The sequence below is a fragment of the Lepidochelys kempii genome, chromosome 4, assembly GCF_965140285.1.
Source record: "Lepidochelys kempii isolate rLepKem1 chromosome 4, rLepKem1.hap1, whole genome shotgun sequence".
Lineage (NCBI taxonomy): Eukaryota > Metazoa > Chordata > Testudines > Cheloniidae > Lepidochelys > Lepidochelys kempii.
In genome coordinates this window covers 81,347,812-81,362,885 of record NC_136383.1, presented here as the reverse complement: position 1 = coordinate 81,362,885, position 15,074 = coordinate 81,347,812, and the positions used below count along the sequence as shown (strand labels likewise).

Sequence of the window (15,074 nt, the reverse complement as noted above, 5' to 3'; positions counted from 1 at the left end):
TAGAGGATGCTTAGCCGTGTACTGGCATTGCTTATAGTGTGTAGTTATAGCACAATAATGAGGGAGGCAAGACCACCCTATATGAGTCACATAAGAAATACACTATTTAAATTACTACAAAAAGTCTTGCCTTATTTAAAACAAATATTTTCACTTAAAACAATGTAATATTTTGTGGGGAATCTGATAACGTAGTTTCAGTAGCCTAATCATCAGTGAATGTAGTATTGTCAAAGGTTTTTTTTCACTTGCCCGTTTCAAACTGGAAGCTTACATGTTTATCACTTCTACACACGTATAAGCCTTGAAACAGCCATTAGTGTGGGTTATCTGAGGACTTAAAATCCCTTTTAATTCACAAGTGCGAAAATATATTTTTGATTATAATAAAACTCATTTGCTAGACACAATAAATCATATATTATACCAAAGGTCTATATTTTGGTGAACAGGCCTGTAATTAAAATTGAGAACATTTTTCAGATCTGGTATTTTGAAGGATTTATATTAATATTAAAACTACAGAAATTGTGTATGTTGGTGATGATATGAGCTGCTAAATAGAGCAATAATTGTAAAAAGACTAATCCCTTGCTCTTTTGGGGGGTATTGTTGCTTGTAGCTATTTGTTTGCCTCCAAATTAACACAGATGACCAGCTGGCTGGAACTTTTAGGAAATTATTTGCTGACCTCTTCAAATTTTTCTGCTTATTTTTCGACCATTCCATAGTATGTTTTTAGGAGTGGTTTCCAAAGTCACTCCCAACCAACAGCACCTCCAAATGCAAAACAACTGCAAATTAAAACCAAAGTACTAGTGTTTAAGTTCCCTAGAACGATTTATGGCCTGATCCTGTGAGGTGCTTGCAACATGATGAACAGCCTCTGTTGGAAGTTGCTCAGCACCTCACAGAACTGGGCCATCTATAATCAACAAGTAATGCCTGGAGAACATAGGATGCTTCTTTCTCAGTAAAAATAGAACTAAGCTCCGGCAGTTACGGGGGTTTACCCAAACAAGTCTTGCAATTGAACTGTACAAATGGATGATCCCTTAAGATATAAGTAAAGATATTTTTACCTTCAAAGTGATGAAATTCACCCCTGTGTAAAAGACCAGCATAGGACTGTTACACCACTTAATCCAATTAAACTGTATTTTGGAGGCTTAAGTGGTGCATAGGCCCTTTGAATAGGGGTGATTTTCACTCTTTAAGGACCCAGTCCTGCAATGTGTTACACATGGATAGACCTCTGCATTTGAACTTAGCCTCAGTGAAGCCAGTGGACATCCAGGCATGAGCAGGGATACACCCAGGTGCAACACATTGTAGGATCAATGGCTAAATGAGTCTCAATTTTCCCTATGAAAATTCTTTTTTCTGTAGGATCCTGGCTGTGCTAACAGTCAGTCTGTGTGTGTCATCACATCCTGAATAACACTATTGCTGTGTTTGTTACAGTCATTTTATGGGTGGTGATTTTCAGTGCAAGCTTCCTATAACACAAACGTATAGCACTGTTCCCTTTTAACTAGCACAGAAAATATTAACACATTAATATTAGTTAGTGTTTATAGTATTTACGCAGTGATTGTTTGCAGCTATGTACATTCATTTTGAATAGTTTACTCATAGTGCTCATTGCCATATTTCTTTCGCTCCACTCTGCTACTAACGGAACAACACGGAAAAACAGCAAAAAAAATGTGTTATTTTGTGTGGACATCAAAGCAACAACAAAGCTGTTATTGGTTTTTTCTTTATGTTTCAGAAGATTATCTTTCAATAATCCCTAATAATCTATTCTATTCTAATCAGTCTGTGTAGAAACAAATAACCCCCTCCTGCTAAGATCAGTCTACACGGCACCTTTGGATTGCTTTTGAACTACTTTTGCAATGTTATTGTTGATTAGCTTCAAAAAGAATCATGACACAAAGGAATTCATTGGCCCATTGAAACTGCACAGCAAACAACATATATACAATGTATGTTGCAGTCACAATGTAAAAAGCCTAAAACCAGAGCCTTCAAAGTAGCTTGTTTCTAAACCAGTAGTAAGGCAAAATAACAGATATTCTCTAATCCCTTTCCAATATGTGCACTTTCTTTCTGCTCATAATTAATAATTCCCAGCACTTTAAAAAGAATTAAGACTTGCTACTGTTTGCCATTTGCTGACTGAGGCTTTAGACTGGATATGTGCCAGCAAAGATAAACTTGCTTGCCAATTCAGAACCTGTAGAAAAACACACTAGTCATGGCCTCACATGCCATGTAATATAACTCAGATTTTTGCCTAATTTAAATGAGAACCCCATTTTGTGGTTCAGTTTTTTCAATTATAAGAAAAAAATCCTACCTTAATACTTTGTATGTTTCTGGGAAATTCTAATTATATAAAAAAGGATATAACTTGCCCACAGTACACACCTCTTAGATTCTATTCTAGAAGAAAGAAAGGAAAGGTGAAAGGAAGAGGCGCATATGTTAAAACTGATCTGGGATTACTTTAATACACATTGGCAATCCAAAACAGCCATATTACTGAATATTGACCATAATATTTATGATACATTATGTATAACATGCCTATAAACAAACTATGCCAATATATTAATATTAAAGATGAAAGACGAGCTCCTCAGCTAATGTAAATCAGCATAGCCCCACTGATTTATAACAGCTGAGGATCTGGCAATATTTACTTTCATACATGTACAGGACACCTAGCATACCATTACACTAGCTACATTTCTCTCTTCATTTTAAAAAAACCATCACTGTCAGCTATCCAGGTCTATACCAAGGTTGTGGAGGAATGTGAAATTGCCTGCGAAATCTCTGCAAAATAAACCTCATCCAATGGAGTTGTCTATGTGATTTATTTTTTAAATAAAGTAAATATATTAACTCAATGGCTTGATTAAACTTCTGTTATCTAGCCATATTTCATTGTTGCTATATTGGTGAAATCCTACAAGCTTTTGGCAGATATCCGGAAATTATCATCTCTATGTAACTCTATGGATGTATGAAAATAGACATGCCACACACACGTCCCCATATGGGTGCACAAGGATGGCATTTAATTACAAACATGTAGATGGGGTCCTGATCCTGAGAACTCTTACTCAGACTCTTACTCAGACAAGTATTCTCATGAAAATGGAGTAATCTCATTGACTTCAGCAAGAACTACTTGTTTAACTGCTTCAGGATCAAGCCCTAGAATAGTAACCTAAATTACTGGTTAGAAGCCATAAATTAGAAAGTGTGACAGATGAAACGTTGGAGAATTTGTTCAAGGATGGACAAGAATCATATCAACGTGATAATACTGCTAATGGTAAGCTTGATTTCCCCGCCCTCCCCAAATCAAATAGTTACATGGATACACAATTACACTTCTGTGCAATCTTTAGTGATGTATTATCTAGGTCACACCCTCACAACACACAAAGTATAACTAATGGTTATTTTGAAGAAAGAACTGAAATATTTTAAATTACATATAACTACATGGGCTACACATTGAAAGGACTTCTTCAAGCCATGCTAAAAGGTATGCTCCACCAGCTTAGATACGGCAACTATTCCAACTCTGCAGTACTATCCTCACGTGGACTTTGCATCTATGGTCAGGATATATATCAAAATATGCATGTTTAAATCCAAAAGACCAGTATACAGCCCTTGGAACAGAAGGATGATAGTTGCACTGATGATGTATATGCTGCCCCAACCCAGTATGTGGCTCATGCCATATTCCAGGATAATTCCTTCCCCCTCCCTTAGAGAAGTATTAACCCTTCTCTAATTTCATATTCCAAACTATGGCCCTTTCTATCCCATGTCTGAGCAGGCTACCAGCCTGACTCTCCCCACCCACCTGGCCGCAGCAGCCAATCCACTCTGTCATGAGAAGTGCTGTCGGCTGTGTGTCAACATACCCCAGCCCAATGTAACCACCAATCCTTTATTTTAAGGGATGTCAGATGGTCCTCCATCCATACCTAATATGGATAAGCATTTTATCAGATACAAATATATAGTTTAAGCAATAATCACACAAAGGGTTCTGCACTGTGATGCCAATGTCTATTTTTTGTACCATGAATAAACCACCACGAGGTGATGTTCCTTCAACAGAAGTGTCCTGTATATTTCATACAGTTTGCTTTTATTTCCGTGAAATGCAGGTGTTTACCCTGCTGCCCACCCCCTCATCTTGTTCTCTAGCCACATGACACCCTCCCCTGTTGCTTCCTGGACTGAGGGAGGGACCAGGATTAAAGATCAGGAGGAAACAAACTCTCACCGAGGACTTGTCTACATGGAACATTATTGCCTGGCATGCACTGAAACAGGACTTCTGGAACGGCACTATGGAACGTTTAGCACACAGTAGCAAGGTCCACGTGGCCAGTTAATGTGCAAAAAACTAGTGCACTGTAGATTCACAGCCTTGGCTTGCCACGTACGAACTCTCTGTGTAGACAAACCATGAGAAAGCAAGCTGGGAGGTGGTGTTTTGGTTCCCAATAAGGAGAAGACTCACATCAGATAGAAAACACAACTCAGCCTACCCTCCCAGGGGCCTTCCCTCCTCCCTAGCACAGCTACCCTAATGGCTTCACTCAATACTGGATCCAACCAATGGTCCATCTAGTCAGTATCTTCTCTGACATTAGCCACTACTGTTTGAAGAAGACGAACAACTTCTTTAATGACCAACTTCTTCACAATAAAGTAGCTATGAGAGGAGTTTCCAGGCAGGGAGTGATTTGCTTAATCGCCTGAAATATGTAGGTTATAAATGGTTGTTCTGCCAAGCTAGTATAAATATGTCGTTATTACAATTATATGTTTACCTGCAAATTTCCTATGGCTGAGTGTTTGGAACTTCCTCACCATACACTGAAATGGCAGTTTAATGAACTTGATGGTCCCAATTCTGCTTTCAGTTACACTGAATTTCATAACAGCTACATAAATGTATGTGAACCCCAAACTTCACCTGTTATGTGTCATTCTATGAGTACCTATCGTTTGATCAAGACTTTGTTGAATAACATTTGTCTAATCATTAATTTGGATGAAATTTGTGAAAATTTAAAAATAAATGGACTTTTTTCATAACTTCCTCATGTTGGAGAATGACTTGTAAGATTTTAATTGAATGTTAATTCATGAATGTATAATATATTGAAGAACAATTTCACATACAGTGTTTTCAATTGTTTTGATTATTCAGCCAGCTCTGCTGTCATTACCTGGTTGTATGTAATTATGGAAGTGTAAAGTGAATACACAAGTATGCACACCACAGCTTCATAAACTGTAAGCCCAGAACAGACTACTTTGATCATCTAGGCTGACTTACTATATAACACTGGCCACACGACTTCCTTGAATTAATTCCTGTTTGAAGCATACCTTTCAAAAAAAACCATCCAATCTGGAATGTAATATTGCCAGTGCTAGAGAATCCACCACAACCCTTGGTAAATAGTTCCAATGGTTAATTACTCTCACTGTTAAAAACGTGCACCTTATTTGCAGTCTGAATTTGTCTAGCTCCAGCTTCCAGCCATTGGAAGCTATACCTTTGTCTGCTAGATTGAAGAGCCCATTATCAAATATTTGTTCCCCATGTAGGTACTTATAGACAGTGATCAAGTCACCCCTTACCCGTCTCTATGTTAAACTATATAGATTGAGCTCCTTGTGTCTATTACAATAAGACATGTTTTCCAATCCCTTAATTATTCTCATAGCGCTTCTCTGACCCCTCTCCAACTTACCAACATTCTTCCTGAATTGGGGCCAACAGAACAGGACACAATAGTCCTGCAGCAGTTGCACCACTCCCAAATACAGTGGTACTGTAACTTCTCTGCTCCTAGGCCAGGTCCCCCTGTTTATGTGTCTAAGGTTATGGCTGCACTCGGAGCTGGGGGTGTGAGTCTCAGCTCAAGTAGACCTACTTATGTTTGTCATTAGGCTAGTGTGCTAAAAAATAGTAGTGTAGCTGTGGTAGCATAGGGCAGGGTGAGCTGCGGCATGGGCTAGCCACCCTGAGTCCAGTCCCACCGGGGTCTGGGAGTGTGTGTAGTCAGGGCAGCTAGCCTGTGTTGCCATTTGTTGAGACGGTGCTAAATTATTATGAATTGCTGTGATTGATCTGGATAAATGTGGCAAGCATGAGTTTGGTCTGGCTTGGTATGGCTGAAGCTGCTAGAAGATTTTGGGACCAGGATTCTCTTAGCATGAGATAAATGGAGTTGTATACTACTGGAGGTGCTGAAACTGCACTGGAATGGCTAACAACAGCTTAATGGGCATGTGTGTTTTAGCTCTGAACTTCGGAATATATCAGCAGAAAAACCTGCTCACAAAGTAAAGAACATGTAAGATCATGCAATCAGTGGGCTTGGTGACATAGCTGACATGGGTCAAAATGACCCTTTTTGAATAACCTCACACTAAGAGCTTGAGTGAATGATTTATGAGAGGGTAAATTATGGATGAGCTTTGGTCTGTCTGTGTGTTCGCTTTGCAGTCCCTTCCAAAATTATGAAGAAAACCAGTAATAAACGACTACAAGGCATATTTCTGTGACAAGTGACTCCTTTGAGAATAAAAGGGTATATAAATGCTAAGCAAAGTGAATGAAATCAGTTCAATCCCCAATTAATATCCAGAGGTTTGAGACTGAGAGACGGAAGTCGTCGGGGTAACCGAGACCCTGCCGCAAGGGACCTTAGAACCAGAGGTCATTAGGGTAACCAAGACCCTGCTCTGAGGGACAGATCAAGTGCCAGAGAGGGGAAAGAAGAAAGAGTAGTAGTCTCCATCTAGAGCTGGTAGATATATCTGCTTTCTTTGCCAATCAGGATACTGTGTAAAGCCAACGTAGTTACTGAGGGTTTAGGCTTGTGGAACTGAGGCTTATGGAAAAGAATGTACACCATGTAACTTTAAGTACATTTGAGTGATTCTCTCTCAAATAAATGACTGTGCATTAAGTGAACTGATTTCCAGATTCTCACTAGTATCGGAAAACCCCTGCACAACTGTGGACCATTAAAGCATCCTTTTCAACACCATTCACTGCTGCCCGTGCTACCATGGCTACACTACTATTTTTAGAGGGCTAGTGTTATGAGAACTAGCGCAAGTATGTCTACTCGAGCTGGGAATCACACCCCCAGGTCCAAATGTAGGTGTAGCCTATGACTCACATTAGCCCATTTTGCCACAGCATTGCACTAGGAGCTCGTGTTTAGCTGATTACGTCCATGACTCCCCACGTTTGAAAAAAGAATGTATCAACAGGTTTAACCATCCCTCTCAAACTACCAAACGACAGAATTGCAGAACTTTTAAAAATGTAAGATTATGCTAAAAATTAAGGGGTACAAAAGCAGATGTTTCTCAATGAAGGGGAAGAAATTTCACAAATTCCAGCCTGATCCTACAAGCTGATCCTTGTGGTGGACCCTTACTACCGAATGATCGGAGAATTGCTAACATAGTTCCTATTTTCAAGAAAGGGAAAAAAAGTGATCCGGGTAACTACAGGCCTGTTAGTTTGACATCTGTAGTATGCGAGGTCTTGGAAAAACTTTTGAAGGAGAAAGTAGTTAAGGACATTGAGGTCAATGGTAAATGGGACAAAATACAACATGGTTTTACAAAAGGTAGATCGTGCCAAACCAACCTGATCTCCTTCTTTGAGAAAGGTTTCAGAGTAACAGCCGTGTTAGTCTGCATTCGCAAAAAGAAAAGGAGTACTTGTGGCACCTTAGAGACTAACCAATTTATTTGAGCATGAGCTTTCGTGAGCTACAGCTCACTTCATCGGATGCATACCGTGGAAACTGCAGCAGACTTTATATATACACAGAGAATATGAAACAATACCTTCTCCCAGGAGGTATTGTTTCATATTCTCTGTGTATATATAAAGTCTGCTGCAGTTTCCACGGTATGCATCCGATGAAGTGAGCTGTAGCTCACGAAAGCTCATGCTCAAATAAAGGAGGTATTGTTTCATATTCTCTGTGTATATATAAAGTCTGCTGCAGTTTCCATGGTATGCATCCGATGAAGTGAGCTGTAGCTCACGAAAGCTCATGCTCAAATAAATTGGTTAGTCTCTAAGGTGCCACAAGTACTCCTTTTCTTTTTTCTTTGAGAAAGTAACAGATTTTTTAGACAAAGGAAACACAGTGGATCTAATTTACCTAGATTTCAGTAAGGCGTTTGATACCGTGCCACATGGGGAATTATTAGTTAAATTGGAAAAATGGGGATCAATATGAACATTGAAAGGTGGATAAGGAATTGGTTAACAGGGAGACTACAGTGGGTCATACTGAAAGGTGAACTGTCAGGCTGGAGGGAGGTTACCAGTGGAGTTCCTCAGGGATCAGTTTTGGGACCAATCTTATTTAATCTTTTTATTACTGACTTCGGCACAAAAAGTGGGAGAGTGCGCTTATAAAGCTTGCGGATGATACAAAGCTGGGAGATTTAGAGAAGGACCGGGAAATCATACAGGAAGATTTGGATGACCTTGTAAACTGAAGTAATAGGATGAAATTTAATAGTGAGAAGTGCAAGGTGATGCATTTAGGGATTAATAACAAGAATTTTAGTTATAAGCTGGGGATGCATCAATTAGAAGTAACGGAGGAGGAGAGGGACCTTGGAGTATTTGTTGATCATAGGATGACTATGAGCCGCCAATGTGATATGGCCGTGAAAAAAGCTAATGTGGTCTTGGGATGCATCAGGCAAGGTATTTCCAGTAGAGATAAAGAGGTTTTAGTACCGTTATATAAGGCATTGGTGAGACCTCATCTGGAGTACTGTGTGCAGTTCTGGTCTCCCATGTTTAAGAAGGATGAATTCAAACTGGAACAGGTACAGAGACGGGCTACTAGGATGATCCTCGGAATGGAAAACCTGTCTTATGAAAGGAGACTCAAGGAGCTTGGCTTGTGTAGCCTAACTAAAAGAAGGTTGAAGGGAGATATGATTGCTCTCTATAAATATATCAGAGGGATAAATACTGGAGAGGGATAGGAATTATTTAAGCTCTGTACCAATGTGGATACAAGAACAAATGGATATAAACTGACCATCAGAAAGTTTAGACTTGAAATTAGATGATGGTTTCTAATCATCAGAGGCATGAACTTTTGGAATAGCCTTCCAAGGCAAGCAGTGGGGGCAAAAGACCTATCTGGCTTTAAGATTAAACTTGATAAGTTTATGGAGGAGATGGTATGATGGGATAACATGATTTTGGTAATTAATTGATCTTTAACCATTCATGGTAAATAGGCCCAATGGCCTGTGATGGGATGTTAGATGGGGTGGGATCTGAGTTACTACAGAAAATTCTTTCCTGGGTATCGGAAAAAGAAAAGGAGTACTTGTAAATTTGCAAATTGGATACAATTAACTTATGCTTGAATAGAGACTGGGAGTGGTTGAGTCATTATACAAAGTAAAACTATTTCCCCTTGTTTATTCCTCCCCCGCCCTCCACCCCTCCCCCACTGTTCCTCAGACATTCTTGTTAACTCCTGGAAATGGCCCACCTTGATTATCAGTTCAAAAGGTTTTCTCTCCCCCCACCCCATTCTCCTGCTGATAATAGCTCATCTTAAGTGATCACTCTCCTTACAATGTGTATGATGAACACCCATTTTTTCATGGTCTGTGTGTATATAAATCTCCTCACTGTATTTTCCACTTTATGCATCCGATGAAGTGAGCTGTAGCTCACGAAAGCTTATGCTCAAATAAATTGGTTAGTCTCTAAGGTGCCACAAGTACTCCTTTTCTTTTTGAGAATACAGACTAACACGGCTGCTACTCTGAAATCTTTCCTGGGTATCTGGCTGGTGATCTTGCCCATATGCTCAGGGTTTAGCTGATCGCCATATTTGGGGTCGGGAAGGAATTTTCCCCCAGGGCAGATTGGAAGAGGCCCTGAAGGTTTTTCACCTTCCTCTGTAGCATAGGGTATGGGTCACTTGCTGGAGGATTCCCTGCTCCTTGAAGTCTTTAAACCACAAACTGAGGACTTCAATAGCTCAGACATAGGTGAGAGGTTTCTCACAGGAGTGGGTGGGTGAGATTCTGTGGCCTGCGTTGTGCAGGAGGTCGGACTAGATGATCACAATGGTCCCTTCTGACACTAATATCTATGAATCTATGAAACAGTAAATGGGACTCCATACAGGTGCTCTGGTTTGACTTCAGAGTATCAGGGTCTAAGTAAGATTTCTCTCATCCAATACAAGGCACTAAGGAAAATCAAGAGAACATAAGCTCTTTGCGAGGGGAAGGGATTTTGAACCCAGGATGTGTGATTACACCCTCTTATATAGTATAGCTAAGGTATTAAATACATACTTCCCTGCACTTCTATCACTGACATGAAACACCATGTTCCCAATGGTCATGATTTTATTGGGAATCTGGCAACATCTGTTGTTCTTCAGTCACAGATCCTGGAGTCCAGTGGCTAGATGAGTGACTCAGCTTTTATTTAAAACAAAAAAGCAAGTTTCTAGCCCTCCTTGTTGCAGAGTAAAGCTTGAAAATGTGACCACAGTGTCACCATTGGGAAACCCGAAGACAAGCAAAAAGAAACCCCCCAATTTTTTTAAATCATTATTTTGGGGGCCTGACTCATTTTTGAATGTGTGGAGTTGGCAATACTGGAAACGACCAAGAAACCCAAGGCCTTAATAAGTTATATTTATTTTGTTGTTGTGTGCATAAAGATGGAAATAACAAAATCAAGCATTTTGCAATGTTTTAGCAGTATTTAAACACTGAAAAATTTGTCTCCAGTTTGCAGGGCTGACCATCAAATTCAGTCAATTTTGAATCAATGTCATTTCAGCTACTGAGAATAGCTGCTCTACTGCCAGTGGGAGAAACAGGGTTAATGAATATAACGGGGAAAAATAGCGGGCGCTGATCCTGTATTCTTTATACAAGGAAAAAAGGCTGGAGCCCGATAATTGTCAGTTATGAAGTACTGGGTTTATAAATATTTTAATAACTCCTATAACTTAAAAATATTGTACCAATAAAGTTCCACGGATGCAGGCTCCTCCACTGAGACGTTTTCATATCCTATTTTTATACAGATCGCCTCATCCTCCATTAAAAGAATGTTAAGGCTGCAAAGTCAAACATGCCAAAGTTAGGAAATGCAAGAATTAAGGTTGCCCAGGGCACCCTCAATTCATCCCCTTGTGTGTGTGCAGTATGAGACAATCTGTAATTAAATGACTGCATATTATTTTTCCAGAGACCTCTGCTTTACTTAGGGCACAGAATGTATGGAGCTCATGTACTGAGCAGCTATTCAATTATTTGTGTTCTCCTCATTGTTTGATGTGTCCCTATTTACTGCACATTACTCAAACCCCTGCACACAATTCAAACCTTGCTCTGAAGTCAGAATTATTCATGTCCTCATGGGCTTGTCTATGGTACCCACCACGACAGTAGCTCAGTGGTTCACAAATAGGAATTTATTTCCACAACGCTCCTGTGAAGTGAGGGGGGGAAACTGAGTCACAGAGAGATTAAGCAAAAAGAAAGGGAGTACTTGTGGCACCTTAGAGACTAACAAATTTATTTGAGCATAAGCTTTCGTGAGCTACAGCTCACTTCATTGAATGCATTCAGTGGAAAATACAGTGGGGAGATTTACATACACAGAGAACATGAAACAATGGGTGTTACCATACACACTGTAAGGAGAGTGATGACTTAAGTTGAGCTATTGCTAGCAGGAAAACTGGTGGGGGGGGAACTTTTGTAGTGATAATCAAAGTGGGCCATTTCCAGTTGTTGACAAGACTGTCTGAGGAACAGCCGGGGCGGGGGGAGGGGGGAGAGAATAAACATGGGGAAATAGTTTTACTTTGTGTAATGACCCATCCACTCCCAGTCTTTATTCAAGCCTAAGTTAATTGTATCCAGTTTGCAAATTAATTCCAATTCAGCAGTCTCTCGTTGGAGTCTGTTTTTGAAGTTTTTTTTGTTGAAGAATTGCAGAGAGATGAAGGTAAAACAAATATTCACCAATTCACCTATGATCTGATTTTTCAGAGCATTTTGCACTATATAGCACTCTGTAGATTCAAGATCCTGTTTGTTCAGTCCTTCTGCAAATCAGACCCCCCCCCCCAGGGACCCAGAAAATGAAGAACACAAAATCAGTAATCACCCGTAAAACATTTGGTTTAGGTGACTTGACAGGCATCACAAAGGAACTCTGTGGCAGAGGCTGCAGCATTGTCCGGTTCTCATGGGCAGCGCTGAGCTGCCTTAAGACTGAGACAGTTCTTTTTTTCCCTTCAGTCCCCTGCCTCATTCACTAAACACCTTCCAACTTCTGCAAAAAAGAAAGCAGAAGTTCTACAGACAGCCTTCTTCCCTACACAACCCTGATTCCTCACCAGAGCAAGTCCATCCTAGGCTCTGAATCAGGCTGGGGCCCAGCTGAAAAAAAAATGGTTTGTGATCCTGTGATTAATCATAATGCATAGTCATTAGGGGACTAAGTTAAGGTTGCACAGGCAACTTTAATTCTGGCATTGTCTATCTTTTGAGTGCTTGGCTTTGTAATGTCACGGTCATTTAAAACAGGTTTTGTTTTTTGAGCATAGATTTCTTAGGTTTTTTTTTTTAAAAGTGAAAAAAACTCAGAAGATCTGTCATGTGCCATCATATTGGCACCCCCATGAGTCATAAGTAGGGCTTATCCACCACACAGACCTCTGCCACGAGAGCTAAGGCAATGACTGATAACAGTAGTAGTAGGTCATCCTCTCTGTGAATCAGCACTACAGAAAGGTGGGACACTTTGCTAGTGTGTTTAACAGCTATTTGCTGGCAGCAGAGGAATGGTGAGCCTCAGGAATCTTGAGGTCCATTCCAGGCTCTGGAGGGGAGTGTGCTGCAGTGGACACAAACTCCGCTGCCTATTTCCCAGACATGACCCCTTCTGCTCCTCCCCTGCAACCTGTCCCTACCCCTGGCTCCTCATCCCAATCCTATACTCCTTTAGCCAGTTTCAGTCTTGTGACCGGGATCCCAGTGGGAGCGAGCTGAGGTCACTCAAGGTGAACTGCAAAGAATGGGGCAGACAATCCCCAAAGCTGGTGGATATTTCAATACTCAGATTTACCAAGCCAGCACAAAACAGTTTCTTCATCTCACTGGCTGCCCAGAAGCCAACAACAAAATTCCCTTAAAGTAACCCAGCCTCAGACCTCCAGCCAGGTACCCAAGTCAAACATGATGAAGATTTCTGAAAATCTTATTTCATCATATAAAAGAAAAAGGGTCTACCAATCCAAAAGGATCGGACACATTACCTTCCAGGGTATTGAATATTCCAGATCTTACCCAAATATATGCTTACACCCAATTCGTATTAACTAAAGTGAATTTATTAAAAAAAAAAGGAGAGAGAGCGTATAGGTTAAAAAAATCAATATATATGCAGACATTCTTGAGGTTCAGATTCATGGCAGAGATGGTGAGCTTTGTAGTTGCATATTCAGGGTGTACCAGCTTACCTGGGATCTCAATCTTGCGACTCACACTTCCCCTGATTAAGCTTAAGCAGATCTGAGATGACAGGATCAGGACCCAAGCATCTTTTATACAATTTCAAGCCTTTGACAGGCCGGAGTCCCTTGGCTTACTATAGGTAATCAGAGAGATTTTGAAATAGGTCCTTCACCGGTAATTAGCTACATGAATTAACATAAGGCAATTGCCTGTTTTTCACCATTTGCAGATGAGCAGCTATACATTTCAAAGAGAGATGAATACAGCGATATCCCGTGTTTCCAGTTCATTTCAATGCTAGGATGTGCTTTTGATCGCTGAATTAACAGAATACAGGTTAGACAGGGCCTAACAATGATTACATTGTTGATCCTTGCCCATATATATGTAAGTACACAAAAACACAAACATTATCTCCCCATATGTCTTTAAGGGTTGAATTTGAGTCATTTATCCTGCAGGATGCTTAGCCCTTTTGGGCCATGCATCACAAATCTCCACTCTTCAGCTTCTCTTCCTAGTCCCAATCTCTTTGTCCAGCAGGTCCTTGTGTTACCACTCCAGACTGCCCATCTCAGTGTTCCTGCCCCCATAGTCCCAGTCCCCTTGCCCAGCCATTTCCACTTCCCCCTACCTCACAGCTTCTTATCTGCAGGCTCTTTGCCCTGCCAGACCCCATCATCCACTCCCTTCTTCTTATGCTATTTCTCCTTTTTAAAAAAACAAACAGATTTGTCTGTTACTTTGGGGTGCGCTCATTTATTAGGGTTACTCTTCTGGGGTGGGGGTGTCTGTAATGCTATTAATGTACAGCTTATGTCACTTGTGTTCTCATACGGAGCTCTACTTCTCCCTGCTGCAAGTTCCCTCCCAGTGGAGCTATCCTGCAGGACCTAGGTTCCACAGGGCTGGGTTCTTCCAGCCCCAGAATCAGATGAACTCACACACATTAACAGAGCACGTCTGAGAGGACCAGGTTAATCAGTACTCCCAAGGTGATCCCTTATATGTCCCTGGACTCAGTAGTCTGGGTCAAGCAACACTTCCAAGCTGTCACCCTCAAATGCCCTTGGACTCAGCAGACTGGGTCGAACAGCACCTCCAAGCTGTCACCCTCATATGCTGTGGGCACTGTGTAGCCCACAGGATTATTTTGGAAGCTATTATATCCTACTAATCCAGCCAGCAGTATCAATTAATGTGTTTCTTTTTCTGAAATTAATCTGTTTTATTCTTATATTTTATCAGTATTAATTAATTAGGATGTGTTGAGGCATGTGTTTCTGAATAATAAGTTTTGCTGAAATGCAAGAATCCTACTGGCCTGTAAGATCCGGTAAGATCTGCTATATAGTAAAAGTATAATCAGTTAAGAATATGTCAGCATAAAAGCTGGCAACCTTTGGCACAGATAAGAATGGTTTCTGAACTTTGGGGACCCAAAG

The 15,074-nt window shown here is 40.5% G+C and overlaps 1 long non-coding RNA gene across 1 annotated transcript in view; it reads right to left on the bottom strand.

Annotated features, from left to right (window-relative positions):
- The window catches only part of LOC144930501 (uncharacterized), a 128,112-nt gene that overhangs the window by 46,997 nt on the left and 66,041 nt on the right, over window positions 1–15,074 (bottom strand). The gene's annotated exons all lie outside the window — the stretch shown is intronic.